This window comes from Zingiber officinale, chromosome 7B, assembly GCF_018446385.1.
Source record: "Zingiber officinale cultivar Zhangliang chromosome 7B, Zo_v1.1, whole genome shotgun sequence".
Taxonomy (NCBI): Eukaryota; Viridiplantae; Streptophyta; class Magnoliopsida; order Zingiberales; family Zingiberaceae; genus Zingiber; species Zingiber officinale.
Window position 1 is genome coordinate 81,697,175 of NC_055999.1, and position 16,673 is coordinate 81,713,847.

The following is a 16,673-nucleotide window of genomic DNA, read 5'->3' on the forward strand; positions in this document are numbered from 1 at the left end:
AAATGTATCTATATCTCAAATAGTTGTCTATAAAATAGACAAAATTTTTGAACCTACCTCTTGTCTGGATAGTCATAGGACCACACAAATCAAAATGAACCAATTCCAACACATCCTCGGCTCTATACCCCTTAGACTTTAAAAGCTTCTTGGTTATTTTTCCTTCCAAGTAAGACCCGCAGGATTGGAAAGATTTCCACTACTAATGAACCTAAGAGTTCATTGGTTTTTATCCTTTGAATCCTACTCAAGTTAATATAACCTAGCCTTAGACTGCCAAGGATGTGATTGGTTCATTTCCGAAGGTTCCTTTCTCTTATTAAAGTTAGAAGATGTGTTACTAATTTCTATTTATTGCATTGTGGGAGTTATTGGGTTTATAAATTGTCAACCAACGTACCAGAACAGATATCTTTCCTATTTTCTTGATAACAAGTTTGTTATCAAAATAGATAGAATATCTATTCTTCGATAGTTTAGAAATCGAAATCAAATTCTTTCTAAACTTGGTACGTAAAGATAATTTCTTAAAATCCATATTTTATTTCTATCAGAGGATAAGCATCTCCCACTACAACAACTACCACTTTTGCAGCAGTGCCCATGTAGATGGTGACTTCCCCTTCATATAGTTATCGAGTTCCTTGGAACCTCTGCAATGAATTGCAGACATGATCAGTGGCTCCCGTATCTACACACCAGGTACCGGTAGATAACACCACTAATCATGTATTAACTAATGAATGAAATACACCTATTTTGTTCTTAGTTCTAAGAGGACAGTCTACCTAAATGTCCAAGTCCTATTTTCAATCATTACAATTGGGACTACTAAGTCTATTCTATAGTATAACAACTAGGGGATTGACAAACATTTTAAATCCTAAGAATCACAAAAATATTTGGTCAAGACCAACTCCTTAAAATCCCCATGAATTTTGTATGCCACGATAGTGTGGACGTATACAAAATCAAAGAGGAGATTTTATCCATTAATTTTATTATCTCGTCAACTTTACTTTATGACGAATAAAATTAATAGTTGATCTGTCTTTGATCAAATATTTGGTCAAAACTTTTGAATTTAAAATAACATTGATTCCTCAAACAATATTATTTAAATTCACCAATACCTCAAACACCGTGAATTTTTCATGCCACGATAGTGTGGACGTATACAAAATTGAACATTTGTAAGAGGAGGGTTTTACCCATTAATTATCTTGTCAATAAATCTTTATGACAAATAAAATTACCTCAAACACCGTGAATTTTGTATGCCACGATAGTTTGGACGTATACAAAACCATACATTTGTAAGAGGGGTTTTTAATTTTATTATCTTGTCAACCTATTTATTTGACAAATTAATAGTTGGGTTTCTTCGGTCACACAAATAATAGCAGTGACTCCGATGGGGAGGATACTATTAGACGTGCCTAAGTGTATACCATTACTTGACACTAAGTCCATTAATAAGATTGTGCCCCTTCCGATGGGGAAGATCACACACTCTTAATTAATTTCCTATAGTCATCTAAAATGGAAGTTTGATCTAGTGATCCGCAAACAAACTCGCAGTAAATAAATCACGCAAGTTTGTTTGCATCACTTATAAACTAGTAATGGAGACCGTGAAATTTATTAAAATAAATCTCTCTCCCACTTAGTTATTTAAAGTGAGGAATTTTAAACTATCCTAGCATACATTACATGCATACACACACATCACAGTAAATAAAAGCAATAAATATGGGAATTATTTTTCCAACTATTATGGTCTTTTTCTGTCACTGTTCTCTGCGTGCTCCAACCCTAGCTGCTGCCTTCTTTAGCCACCGCCACCGGGTCGAGTCGTCGCATCTATCTTGCTTGTTATTCCGCTGCACCTCTGGTGCTCCAAAAGTACCACGCCTCGCAAGCATCCGATCAACTACAAAAATAGAATTTTACATATATTGATACTATATTCCACGAAGGAATGTACATGTAATCTAGATTGAAATAAAATTCTAAAATCCTAAGGCTAATACAACTCCTGCTGTATTAGTTACATACAATCATGCACACACAAAAATAATGCCCTTGACATGTCCAAGGGTCCAATCACACACAACATCTATAAGCCATAATAGTTGGAGCCTACAACCACAAAGTTAGCACATCCTACTATTATCCTGCCTAAATTATGTATGACATGTGCATAACCTAATTTGAAAACCAAACACACAGAGGCAAACCCTAGCTCTGATACCAATTGTTGGTTAGTCCTAGGAAAACGTACTGGTTCCACCGTGTAAAAATTTTTTGTACAAGTGTCGAACCTTTCCTTAAATAACCTATTGTGTTCTTTAGAAGTTAAATTAGGAATCACAGACGGAACTTAATATCATTGATTCCAAATTTAACTTATCAGTTCTTAATGGTTTAGATTTGAATCGCAAGCGGAACTTAACACTATTGATTCAAATCCACCTATGTTATTAATTCTATTAAATATTAATTTCCAAAATTGGCTTCCAGGACTACATGGTGAGGCACATGGCCTTCTTGGATATGGGAGCAACCACCACCGCCTAGATAAAGCCTTTTAAGGAAAGCTAATATTTAATTTCCTTAAATAACTCTAGGTTAACCAAAAAGAACAATCGAACCACAAATTCAAAAACAAAGAAAACACAAATTCGAAAAACTAATTCGAAATACTAGATCTAATTGCCTCTTGTGTTTGGAATTCTTACAAAAGAAATACAACTAGTATGATGCAGAAATTAATTACTAATTATACCATCCTTTGTAAACTTTAATGACATCTTGATCTTCTACCGTATTCCTCTTCTAACCTCGGACGTTGTGTGGGCAACTATCTACCGAGATGAGAACCACCCAAGCCCTCCTTCTTCCTTCCTAGTTTCGGCCACCAAAAGCTCCTCCAAGGATGAAGAGGTTCAACCACCAAAAGCTCCTCCAAGGATGAAGAGATTCGGCCACCACAAGCACCAAGTGATGCTAGAAATATCGCCTCCTTTTCTCTCCTTCTTCAAGCAAGATCCGGCCACCACAAGGACTCCAAGGATGAGATGAGGTTCGGCCACATGATGGAGAGAAGAGAAAAGAGAAGGGGATGATGGCCGGCCACACCAAGGAAGAGAGGGGAGGAAATAGAATAGAGTCGTTACCCATGAAGGCACCTCTAACCCCTCTTTTATAATCCTTGGTCTTGGCAAATAAGGAAATTTTAATAAAAACTTCCTTAATTCCTTTTCCATGAAAAGGAAAATTTAATTAATTAAAATTTAAAACCTTTTCTTAAATCATATGGCCGGCCACAACCAAATCTCCAAGCAAATAAAATTTTAAACACAAATTAAAACTTCCTTATTTGCTTCCGGAAATTTTATAAAAAATTTCTCCAATAATTTTTTCCTTCATGGTGGATTATAAAAAGGAAATTTTATAAATTAAAATCATTCTTTTAAACATGTGAATAATTTCCAAAAATGAAAGTTATCTTTAAAAAAATTAAAATATCCTTTTAATCTACAAATAAGGAAAGATATCAAATCTTTCTTAATCTCTTGTAGAAACTTATAAAAGAGATATTTAATTTTTTAACTCTATTTTAAATCATGAACATGGTTAAAAAAGGAAAGTTTTCTCAAAATTAAAATCTACCTTTCAATCTACAAATAAGGAAAGATTTCAAATCTTTTTCTTAATCTTTTGTAGAAAGCTATAAAAGGAAAGATTTAAATTTCAAAGTCTCTTTTAAAACCATGATATCCACATAAGAAATAATTCTAATAAAAAACTCTTTTTAATATGATGTGGCAGGCCACCTTAAGGCTCAACCTTTAGGTCTGGCCGGCCCTAAGCTTGAGCTTTAAGCTTGGCTTGGCCGACCCCTATAGGTTGGGTAAGAAGTGTAACGACCACCCTTCTTACTACTACTACACTCTAAGGATGACCGTTACTTAACTACTAACTCTACTTAACCGGTATGATTAAAAATCACATGGAAACCCTACCGAAAATTTTTGACAAAGTCTCCCCTGTACCGGTGACCTTAAACTGACATACATAACATAATATACACAGCCACAGGCGGCTGGAACACATATCAAACACACAAAAGGAATAACATCACCACGCAATTTAATGAAATCAAATCATGCAAGTAATGAATAGAGGAAACAAAACAAAAACATACAATTAACTAACAGCGGAAGACTAAATGACTTATCTAATACATTCTTAATAAATGGCAATCTTAATAAATTCTTAAACTAAGTCCCAAGGCTTCCATAGTCCTGGCATCACACACCATCCGCACCACCTTGTCGCCTTCCTTGCTAAATCTTTTCTTTTCCTTTATCTGCAGTAAGAGGAAGTGTAGTCTATAAGCAAAATTTGCTTAGTAAGCGCTATCTAACTCACAAAATCTCGATATGCATGAGGATATACTGAAATCTAAAACTGAATGCTCAAAAAGGAAATCTACTCATGCTCGTCTACTAGTAAAAGAAACATACTACAAGACTAAACATGTAAGCAAAGCTATACAATCATGCTAACATAAAGAAAGCTAAACTTACTGAATTCTAAACATCTTCTGAATCTTATTTCACTTGCTTTTAGACTTATTATTTAATACTTATGTGAAACTTCTTTTACTTGTTCAGAAACTTATACTTATAATACTTCAAAATAATAATCAACTTCTTCTTGGGCCCAGGCGTAGTACCATCTTATGCGCGTTCCCTAATAGGTTGGGGTAGCGAGCCACCAATCCTAAAAGAGCAGACCTCGGTCTACCAGGGCCAAGACCTCGGAATTGGACACCTGGATTTGTTTAACGACAAGCTCTTGGATGTCGGGTACTAGCCTCTTCTTAAAAGTAAAATATTTATAATCTTATTTACTTCTTCTTTAAATGCTTTGGCATTTTAATAGGCACCTTGTGTGCCAAAAATCCCTAAAGTCTCGACTTTGGGATCTACTTAAGGCCTCGGCCTTTTCTTTTCTTTTCTTTATCTCTTTTTACTCTTATCTTTTGATACTTTAGTAGGAAACCACAACTAAAGCCGAAATAAATCTGTCCATGCTAAATGAGGTAGTAATGAAACAACAAGATCTACTAACTGGAATTTAAACTTGCTGAAATTGAAGTGTAACACAAAACTAGACTTGCTGAACTTAACATAAACTGTTCATGCTCGTAATTTGAGTTCACATGCTTTAATTAAGGAATTAACAAGGAGAAACCAACCTTAAACTGAACATGTGCATAGAATTAGCAAGGAAAAACTAACCTACAATGACAAATTCTGCATACATAACCAATACAAAAGAAACCAGAAACTGATTGCTTTAAAGGAATGTCACTCATGCACATTTAATTACATAAGGAACTAGAACTCTAAATCTACTCATGCTCAAACCTATAGCCACGAAATAGAAAATGAAATCTAATCATGCATATTCAATAGCAAATGGGAAAGCCCAAACAGCATGCTAGAATAAACCAAAAAAAAACTCTACAATGCTAATCTACAATGCTAACCATTTAAAATCTGCTATGCTAGACAATCAAATATCTGCAATGCAAGCTCTAAAGCTAGGATAGGTTTAATGGGCTGTTCTTGTTCAACTTATAGCACAAAAGGAATGGGCTGTTCTTCACAATTTCATAAAGATAGGACTGCAATTCAAGTAATGCAGGGTTAACTTAACAAAGCATACTATTCTGCCGTGAGCTACAAAACAAACCTACCTTCCCAGCAAACCCCAAACAATCCGAATTGAATTCAAAATAGTTAGCCTCAAGAACATACTTCTTACAGTATGCTTCGGAAGGACCTCATGAAGGAAACAAAATCCAAAACCTCATAGGAACACGAAACGAATCAAGATCATCACAGAATCCCTCAATCGAAAACAAGAACCTCATGGCACATTCACAAAACAAGAAAACTCTAATCAAAAGGCTCGAAGCTATCTTACCGCAGGTGAGTGAGCAACTTACCTTGGGTTTCTTGGACTTACAGCCGAGAAGGAGGCATCTAGGGCTTTCGGCGAGCTCGAAATCCCGACTCTTCTTCGTGCTCCCGACTCCTCCTCGTCGAGAAGAGCTTAAGGAGATGGAGGAACCCCTCGGAGAACCTTGGCCGGCCGTCGGAAGAAGCCCTAGCTTTCTGCCGTTCTGCCCGGATTCTGCTGTCGCGAGCGAGAAGGAGAAAAGAGGGAAAACTAGGTTACCGCAAATCCAACATTAACTCATCCCTTTTATAATCCAATATTCCGTTATCTTCCTTAAGAAATTTTCCTACCTTTTCTAAACAAAACCGACCGTTGGATCAGCTGGTCAGCCGCTCCGCTTAAATCCCGGGTTGAGCCGGAGATCGCCGTATCGAGCCTCGGCTCGGCCACTTTTCGAAACCTTTTTATTATCAAATATACCTTAAATATATTTCTCTGCATATTTGCTCAGCACCGACTGCTAGCCCACTTGGTCAGCCGGCTTTTAACCGAACCCAAGGTCCGGGCTTCGATTCCTCAGCCGCGCCCCTTTTATTTAATTTATTTTAAATGTTCCCAACCATTCTTTAAATACCATTTGTTCAATATATTTAACAAAACTTGCTTAGCTCAGTTGGTTGGCTGACTTATGTTAAGACTCGGGTCAAGCCCGAGGTTTTGGGTTCAAAACCCAACTTCAACATTTTTCTTTCTTCTTTTTTTTTAAACTTCTTCCTCTTGGTAAAAATACCAAACGAACTCCAAAAATTGCATAAAAATACTCTATAAATTCCTAAAAATCTCTAGAATTTTTCCAAAACATTTCTAGATTTTAATAAGGTCTTTTAGAACTCTAAATCATGAAATTTGGGGTGTTACAAGAAGTGGGTATGTGGTGGGTATAAATCTCTATATATAAGAAGCTATGATAGGGACTGAGAGGAGGAATTGATTTTGGTCTCCTGATGAAATTAATTTTCCCGTGTTCGCCCCGAACACAACTTAATTTCATCAATAATAATTCATTCCACTAAAGAACTATTATTAAACTACCGCACCAATCCAAAATTACATTTTGGGATCCTTCTTATTATGAGTGTGTTAGTCTCTCTGTGTTTAAGATGTCAAATGACCACTAATTAAATGAGTTACTGACAACTCACTTAATTAATATCTTAGTCCAAGAGTAGTACCACTCAACCTTATCGTCATGTCAGACTAAGTCCACCTGCAGGGTTTAACATGACAATCCTTATGAGCTCCTCTTGGGGTCATTCTCAACCTAGATTACTAGGACACAATTTCGTTCTATAATCAACAACACACACTATAAGTAATATCATTTCCCAACTTATCAGGCTTATTGATTTATCGAACTAAATATCACCTATTGATAAATTAAAGAAATAAATATCAAATATATGTGCTTGTTATTATATTAGGATTAAGTGCACACACTTCCATAATAACTGAGGTATTTGTTCCTTTATAAAGTCAGTATAAAAAGAAACAACCTCTAATGGTCCTACTCAATACACTCTAAGTGTACTAGTATAATTATATAGTTAAGATAAACTAATACCTAATTACACTACAACCTTCCAATGGTTTGTTCCTTTCCATCTTGGTCATGAGCTACTCTTTATAATTTATAAGGTACTGATAACATGATCCTCTGTGTGTGACTCCACGCACCATGTTATCTACAATATAAATTAATTGAACAACTACATTTATCATAAATGTAGACATTTGATTAATATGATTCTCATTTATAGATAAATGTTTATATCAAAAGCTAGACTTTTATTATACATCCTAACACGAAGATCTACTCTTTGCTTATTTTGATTGATAGGACATGAGTTGGAGTAAAAATAGAGTTTAAATGATGTCGAGAGCTTCTAGAGTGACACGGGCATGCAAAACTAAGTTTTCTTCATGTTCTGGCCATGTGGCACCCACACAACCGTGTCAAGGCCGTGTGGGGGGCATGTAAAAGCCGTGTGAACCTCACACGGCCGTGCGAAGGCCGTGTGTAACTTTCAACACTGCATACCAAAAGTAAAATGACCATAACTTTGTGCTTCGTTGGATTTTTTAGCCGTTCCAGATATTAAAATGTAGATAACTTCAAGATATACAACTCTTATGAAGACTTCAACTAGATAAAACCACGTCTTGAAGGTATAAAATTCGTTTCTATGTGACACGGCCTTAGCACAGGGCCGTGTGGAATCCCTGCACTGCACACCAAGAGTAAAACAGGCATAACTTTGTGATTATTTGGAGTTTTGGACTGTTCTTTAAACTAATTTGTAGATAGCTTCAGGATCTACAACTTTGATGAAGACATCAACTAGAGAAAATCCCATCTTGATGGAGTAAAAGACGTTGCAATAAGACATAGCTATGTAGGGCCAATCAAGGGGTGTGTGAGCCACATGGCCATGTCATGCAAGGGGGTGTGAGCTCCACACGGCCATGTGAGCCTCATGGCCCATGACCATGTGAGCCACATGGCTATGTAAGGTTTCCAGAGGAGAAGAATGACATGGCCGTGTGAGCCACACAGCCGTGTAAGGTTTCCAGAGGAGAAGAATGACATGGTCGTGTGAGCCACATGGCCGTGTAAGGTTTCCAGAGGCAGAGGCAGAGCAGGCCGTGTAGATCTACACGACCATGCAAGGGAAGAAGAAGCAGTGTGTGCCACGGCCGTGTCTCACACACGGCCGTGTGAGGTTGGCAGAGAGGGGAGTGAGCCAGGCCGTGTCCCACACACGGCCAGGTCCTGGGGCCGTGTGGCGCCCGATTTTCCCCCTTTATATAAAGGTTTCTTCTTCATTTCAAAGGGGATCTTCTCCCTTTTGGGGGGAATTCAAGATTTGAACGTTCCTCCACCTTCTTGGAGGGATTTCCGGCGATTCTAAGGGCGGATCTTCAACGTTTCGACTCCAGGAGAGCGAGGATTGGATCCGAAGATGGTTCTTCATCGTAGATAAACTTTTCTTCCCTTTCTTTCTTGGATTTGGGGATCAAGATGTTTATCTTTTCTTCTTATTTTGGATTCTTTCCTTGTTCCATGGATTAGATCTCTTGTTCTAGGATGGAGGGAGTATTTGTAATGGAGTTTTGATGTAAACTCTTGTGGATTTACCAACATTTCTATTTCTATGATTTTGCCCTATTTGTATCTATTCTTTCTTGTGTGGATTGTTGTGATTAGGGCTTAATTACCATGCTTGATTGAATATTTGAATATCTTGTGGATCTTGTAGAGGTAATTCCTCATTTGATTTTTCGAGGGACGTTCGTGACAGGAATATGCCCGTGTAAGGACGTTTGAGGGGTAATCTTGAAGGGAAAATTAGGTATTTCAAGAGGGTAGGATAGATTGTATGCATTAATCTTTATATCTAATGAGGTTGAGAAGTAGTGATTTTTATGTTGATTTTCTGAGGGACGCACGTGATATGCAAGCCCGTGTAAGGACAACATAGGGTTCATTCCTAATTGATCGCATTTAGATATATTTTAGTCCTAGGCCGGTTGTTTATTGCAAGAGGGAACCGACAACCTTCTACAAATGATGGACAATTGAGAAATAAGATTTTGTAGATCATTACATTGAATAACATTACAAAGAAACCAAAACTCCTAGAACATACCTTTATCATTGCCCTTATTCTTGTTTCTTATTCTTTTATTTCTTTGTTTACCTTTCATAGTTACCCTTAGACTTTGTAAATCAATTGATTGGTTGTTTAGCTAACTTGCTTTGAGACATCTTTAGTACTTATTCCAGTCCCTGTGGATTCGATATCTTTTATTATTACTTATGACATATCCGTACACTTGCGGAGGTCAACAAGTTTTTGGCGCCGTTGCCGAGGATTGCGCTATAACAGTAGGGATTTTCAATTGAGTAATACTAGACATAACTTCTCTTTTCATTTGCATAGTTGTAATCTAACTTTTAGATTTCTGTTTTCATAAGTTTTTCCTTTCTTGAATAAGATTCATGACAATTCTTTTTGTTGCAATTCTAATAATTCTAACTTTGCATTCTTGATTTCTAGCACTCTAATCTAACTTTTCTCTGTTTTCTCTTTTGATCTAGTTTCTTTCTTCTTTTCTTTTGTAAACATATCTTGCAATCTTTAGCATATGAATTATTCTAGACATTTTTCTTTTTCCTTTTATCTTTTCTTTCTTGTTTTCATTATGCACTTTCTTTCTTGCAATTTAAATTCTGCATTTTCTTTCTTACTTTTCATATTGCATTTTATTTCTTATCTTTGATTCTTCATTTTATAATTTTTTCTTGAATATCCATGAACACTAACATGTCAAGCAGGTCCATGAGAAATTTTTCTACACCCTTTTCTCCAAGATTTTTATCTCCCATTGTGCAACCTCAAATTGAAGCAGAAAGTTTCCAACTAGACCCAGAGTTAATTTTTATGATACAAGGTCACAAATTTGGAGGAGAAGTATCAGAAAGTCCTTATCTGCATCTTGAAACATTTTTAGATATTTGTGATATGGTGAAATGTGAAGGAGTGTCAGCAGATGCAGTTCGATTGATGGCATTTCCTTTCAGTATCAAGGATAAAGCAATGACTTGGTTATATTCTCTCTATCCTCAAAGCATCACAAGTTGGGAAAAATTGGAGAAGCAATTTCTGAATCATTTTTTCCCTCCAAGCAGAACAATGTATATGAGGAATTGCATAACAAATTTTGCTCAGGCATATGGAGAATCATTGTTTGAAGCATGGGATAGATTCAAGAGTCTTCAAAGACAGTGCCTTCTGTTGGAACCCCAAGGTTATTTTGGTGTGATCAACAAGTTAAGTTAGGTCTTGCGTTGTATTTAACACCGGCGGACGAGAAGGAAGTGCGCGCGGTGGTTCCGAGGTATGAAAGTCGGAGCGGAAGATTGCTCGGGGAGCAAGAGATGCAGCTAGTGCGAAGGTCAGCACGGGGTGCGACCGAGGGACGAAGTCTGCGGATAAGTACGATGGTGGACGAGAAGGGACACGCGGCAATTCTGAGGGACGAGAAGTCGGAGGGAAGCATGCTGTAGAAGACCGGAAGTTGGGTTCGGGTGAGCCCTATTCCGGATGTCAGAGATCACCCAAGCAAGCAGAGCCGGAGCAGAAAGACCCGGACCAGAGGCGAGCTGAACTGGAGAAGAGAGCACAGACCAAAAGTCAACTAGGTTGACTTTTGGCTCCGGGGCGCCCGGAGGCGCCCGGAACCCTTCCGGGCACCCGGAAGTGACTTTTTCACAGGATCGAGCTTTGACTCGATCCAACCGTTGGGGGATAAATTTTATCCCCCCCCAGGGCGCCCGGAACCCTTCCAGGCGCCCCGACCAAGGCTATAAATATAGCCTTGGTCCAGAAGCTTTTCATCAGTTCAGAAATTGTATGATTTTTGTGCTTTCACCGCTGTAAGAGGCTTCTCCGCCTGAAGGAGTTTTTGAGCTTAATCTTCCTTGGATTAACAACCACATCGGTTGTAACCAAGTAAATATCTGGTGCCTCGTCTTTTCTGTTATGCTTTTATTTATCTGCTTAATTCATTTTACAAGTGTTAGCTTAATCGTTCGAGGAAGGGTTGTCTATTTTTAATTGACAGGCTATTCAACCCCCCTTCTAGCCGGCCCAATGGTCCTACAAGTGGTATCAGAGCCGAGTACGCCTCAGAAGGACTAACCGTCATCTGAAGCAACAATGGCCGGAGCTAGCGACTACCCACCAACATTCGAGGGGGAGCTTTCTTCATGGAAGCAACAAATGAAGGTATTTCTTAACTCTGATATTGGTATTTCTCTAATAATGAAAACAGGTTATGAAGCACCGAAAGACTCGAACGGAGAGAAAATCGGCATACGCCTCTGGAACGAGAAGCGACGTGAAGAGTCCATGGCGAATGCTCGGGCAGAGTTTCACATTCTAAGCGCAATACCAACTAAAGATTTCGACAGAGTCGGAGAGTACAAAAGCGCGAAAGAACATTGGAAAAAGTTCTTAATGCTCTATGAAGAACCGGTTGAAGTCGTCTCCTCAATAGACATCGAGCCGTCATCAGAAGAATCCGAGACGGAAGAAATTACCAAGACAACCCCAACAGTCGAAGTACATCCCGAGATTGATGAAGGGGGAGAATCTTCGGAAGAAATTAATTCAACAGGGGGAGAACCAACGACCGACGAGGTAAGTAAGGTATGACCTCTACCCTCTGAACAACTGGTTCAATTAATCAAATTACCTGAAGCTTTTTGCGAACCAAAATTTGAATTATCGAAAGAACTTTTCGGATTAGAAAATCTTCGGTCGAATAATTGTTGCAAATTACAAAATATTTTTACGAAAGAATTACGCAACTTAGAAATATTATCGAAAACTTTTTTCGGATCTAAATTTTTTTTCGAATTACAAAATATTTTGATGAAAGATTCTTGCGAATCACAAAGTATTTTTTCAAAAACCTTTTCCGGATCTAAAAATCTCGAATTACAAATTACTTTACTGAAAAAGTCTTGTGAATTAGATATTGATTCATCAAACAAAATTTTCAGATTAAGAAATCTATTATTAATAGATTCCTGCAAACTCTTATTGTTAAAAAAGTCTTGCAAATTACAAAATAGTCTTTCGAACGAATTTTGCACATTTCCGAAAGAACTTCTTATATTATCAAAAAATTTTATCAAGTTAAAATTTATGCTATTCAAATATTTTTGTGAAGTAGAAATTCAAAAAATAGAAATTAACATGATACAAATTTTTACATGTTTAATACTTGCGATTTTAAATCTGAAAAAGATTGATTTAAGAAATTATGATAAGTTAAAATGGAAATTTAAAACTTTTGATAAATAGAATTAAGAACTAATAAATGCATAGAATTTTTTTTTTGTTTAAATTTTCTTACATAAAAGTCTTTTGGGCTTAGAAAGTTTTTTTTAACTTAGAAACTTTTCAAAAAGCTATTGTTGACTTAGAAATATTTTAACAGATAACTTTTCAAAATTTTCTAAGTCTTTAAACCCTTAGAATTTTAAACCCCATTTTATTGTGATCAAAGGGGGAGAAGGAAAGTATAAGTCTAGGGGGAGGTACAAATTGAAAATTAAAAATTTTTGAAATTTAATTTTTTCTATCTTGTTGCACATTATTGCAATAAATTGTTTAATTTCATATCTATTTTTGACCCTAGCTTAACTTGGGTTGATCACACCAAAAAGGGGGAGATTGTTGGAACCCCAAGGTTGTTTTGGTGTGATCAACAAGTTAAGTTAGGTCCTGCGTCGTATTTAACCTTGTGTCTAAGTGTGCAGGAGCTTAGGAGCACAGGTACTCGAGCGGAAGACGCAGCTAGCGAGAAGGACGATACGCTGTGCGTCCGAGGGACGAGGCGCTGCGGAAGAGTACACCGGCGGACGAGAAGGAAGTGTGCGCGGTGGTTCCGAGGTAAGAAAGCCAGAGCGGAAGATTGCTCGGGGAGCAAGAGACGCAGCTAGCGCGAAGGTCGGCAAGGGGTGCGACCGAGGGACGAAGTCTGCGGATGAGTACGATGGTGGACGAGAAGGGACACGCGGCAATTCTGAGGGACGAGAAGCCGGAGGGAAGCACGCTCGAGAAGACCGGAAGTTAGATTCGGGTGAGCCCTATTCCGGATGTCAGAGATCACCCAAGCAAGAGGAGCCAGAGCAGAAAGACCCGGACCAGAGGGGAGCTGAACTGGAGAAGAGAGCACGGAGCAAAAGTCAACTAGGTTGACTTTTGGCTCCGGGGCGCCCCGAACTGTCCGGGGCGCCCGGAGCTGTCCGGGGTGCCCGGAACCCTTCCGAGCGCCTGGAACCCTTCCGGGCGCCCGGAAGTGACTTTTTCACAGAATCGAGCTTTAATTCGATCCAACCGTTGGGGGATAAATTTTATCCCCCCCAGGGCGCCCGGAACCCTTCCAGGCGCCCCGACCAAGGCTATAAATATAGCCTTGGTCCAGAAGCTTTTCAACTATCACGATCATTCTATTTCCAAACACTTGTATGCTTTAGTTGTTAAGTTTATGTTTTCTGTGCCTAAACGCTGTAAGAGGCTTCTCCGCCTGAAGGAGTTTTTGAGCTTAATCTTCCTTGGATTAACAACCACATCGGTTGTAACCAAGTAAACATCTGGCGCCTCGTCTTTTCTGTTATGCTTTTATTTATCTGCTTAATTCATTTTACAAGTGTTAGCTTAATCGTTCGAGGAAGGGTTGTCTGTTTTTAATTGACAGGCTATTCAACCCCCCTTCTAGCCGGCCCAATGGTCCTACACCTTCATCATGGTTTTGAAAAATGGTTGATTCTGCAGATATTCTATGGGGGAATTTCTTTTTCAGACAAGAGTTTATTGGAATAATCAGTTGGAGGTTCTTTTATGGACAAAAGTGTAGATGAAGCATATATGTTAATTGATCAAGTGACATTGAACCTCCATGAATGGTAAAACATAAGTTGGATGAAATTTCCCTCAAACATTCAAGGAGTGCAAGCCATAAATGCTATAGAGCTTGTCAAACAAATTGTAACTCAACCATCTATGAGTTTTGAAAATCACAAGTCACAGAACAGGGAGTTCAAACATTTAGGGGCAAAGATTGAAAATATTGTTTCAAATTGGTTTAAAGAAGATCCCCCTCCTTTGCAGACAAGATCTAGTGAAAAGTGTGATGATGTTGGGTTGAGAATTGAAAAAAATCATGAAGAACTTCTGAAGAAGGACATGTTTAGAATTGAGGAGAAGAACAATAGAAGACAACATGAACTCAGTTCCATTATTCCAGGAGGTTCCTAAATACCACAAGTACCTTTCCCTCAACGATTGATCATACCAACACAAGATAAGCAAGTTGAATCTCCTCCACAAGCTAAAAGGGAATATGGGAAATTAGAAGTACCTTTCCCAAGACCTTCACTAAGGGTTTCTTTTCCACAAAGGTTAGTGGGGGTCAATGAGAACAATGACTTTAAAAAATTCTGTGACACTGGTAAGGTTGAGTGCAGATTTTTGAAGGTATATGAAGATGAAGACTCTTCAGATGAGGATTTTATTGATAATGTAGTGGTGAATAAGTTTTCAGATCTACCTCCAAATTTTATAGGGTGTTATAGTGACATTAAACTTTCAAATGATAAATGTGATGCAGTATATCAACTTAAAACTGCAAGTGAAGTTATTGATCCTCTTGTTATTGATTCTCCTATTGAGGATATAGATGTTGGTTTATTTTTTGATGTATGTGTTGATGATGATGTTTTGGAAGAATGTGTAGGGAGCTGTGTTGTGGAAGCAGCATCTTAAGAATCACCTCCTTTGCCCACACAATCCTTAGATGTTGTAAGAGTTGCAAGGATTGAGCATGTTGTGGACCAATGTGTAGGGACTCATGTAGATATAGCAGAATCTCAAGAATCACCATCATTGATATCATCAACACCTGAGCTAGAGCCAGAACCATCATTTGATTCAGAGGAAGTCATATCTACATGTTTAGAAATTTTAGGTATTTCTCAGCAAAGTAAGGTTAGTATTTCTTGTGATCTTTTGGAAAATTTTATAGAGGTACCTATCATTGACTTTGTTGGATGTGATTAAGTTTTTATTTCTTATTCTGCTTATCTTAATATGGTTATGACTCTATCTTATCTAATATGTTTGTGGGAGATTTGTACTTTCTTTGCATGTGCAGATTTCACTTGGGCTAATGATTGGAAGCTCAATCTGAACCATCTTCGACCACCTGAAATTTTTTTTAAGAAGACGAAGATGGAGAGAGTTATACTTTACTTTGTAGCTCCATTGATGAAAGCTCTCTCCATAATAAGAACCCCTGGTAGGAGGGTTCTAAAATATCTTACCCCTCCAAGAGCGAGATTTAGATGAATCTAATGAGGTGGTCGAGCTAATGACCTTAAACAAGCGCTTCTTGGGAGGCAACCCAAGTTCATTTCCCTTGTTTTCTTTTATGTCTTTAGTTCTTTCTAGTTTCTTTTTACTTCATTGATAATAAATCATATCCTCTACTTAATTTTTCTTGTCTATCTTTTTCTTTTTGTAGAATTCAAAGTTGTGGAGGAATATGAGCATTGGATGGAGGAGTATCTTTAAAAACATGAATGTCAACCATTTGGAGCTCATCACTTGGTAACTTCTCTTAAAATCTCTTTCACATTATTTTTAGTTTTCATTGGGACAATGAAAAGTTTAAGTCTGTGGGGATGCATTAGATGCATTTGATTTGCTTTGTTTGGTTTTGTTTTTGCTTATGTCTTGCATTTTGTTTTGATTTTTTGTGGCATACATCTTGAGAACATCAAACTTCATTTTTATGTTTTCTTGTCTTAAAGCAAATTGTTAGCACGTTCATTATCTAGATTCATAATGTTTTAAGTGATGCTAGTAGTATGCTTAATGTACCTCTTTTCTTTATCTTGGGTAGCATGACATAAGCTAAGTATCTTATGGAGATGAGTTTTAGTTTTGACTTGATCTTAAGGATCTTATCTTCACTTCATTATACTTGATGCTTCGATTGTTGATATCATTGAAATAGTCATGATTCATCTTGTTTGTTTAGTACTTGATTTCCATGGTGAT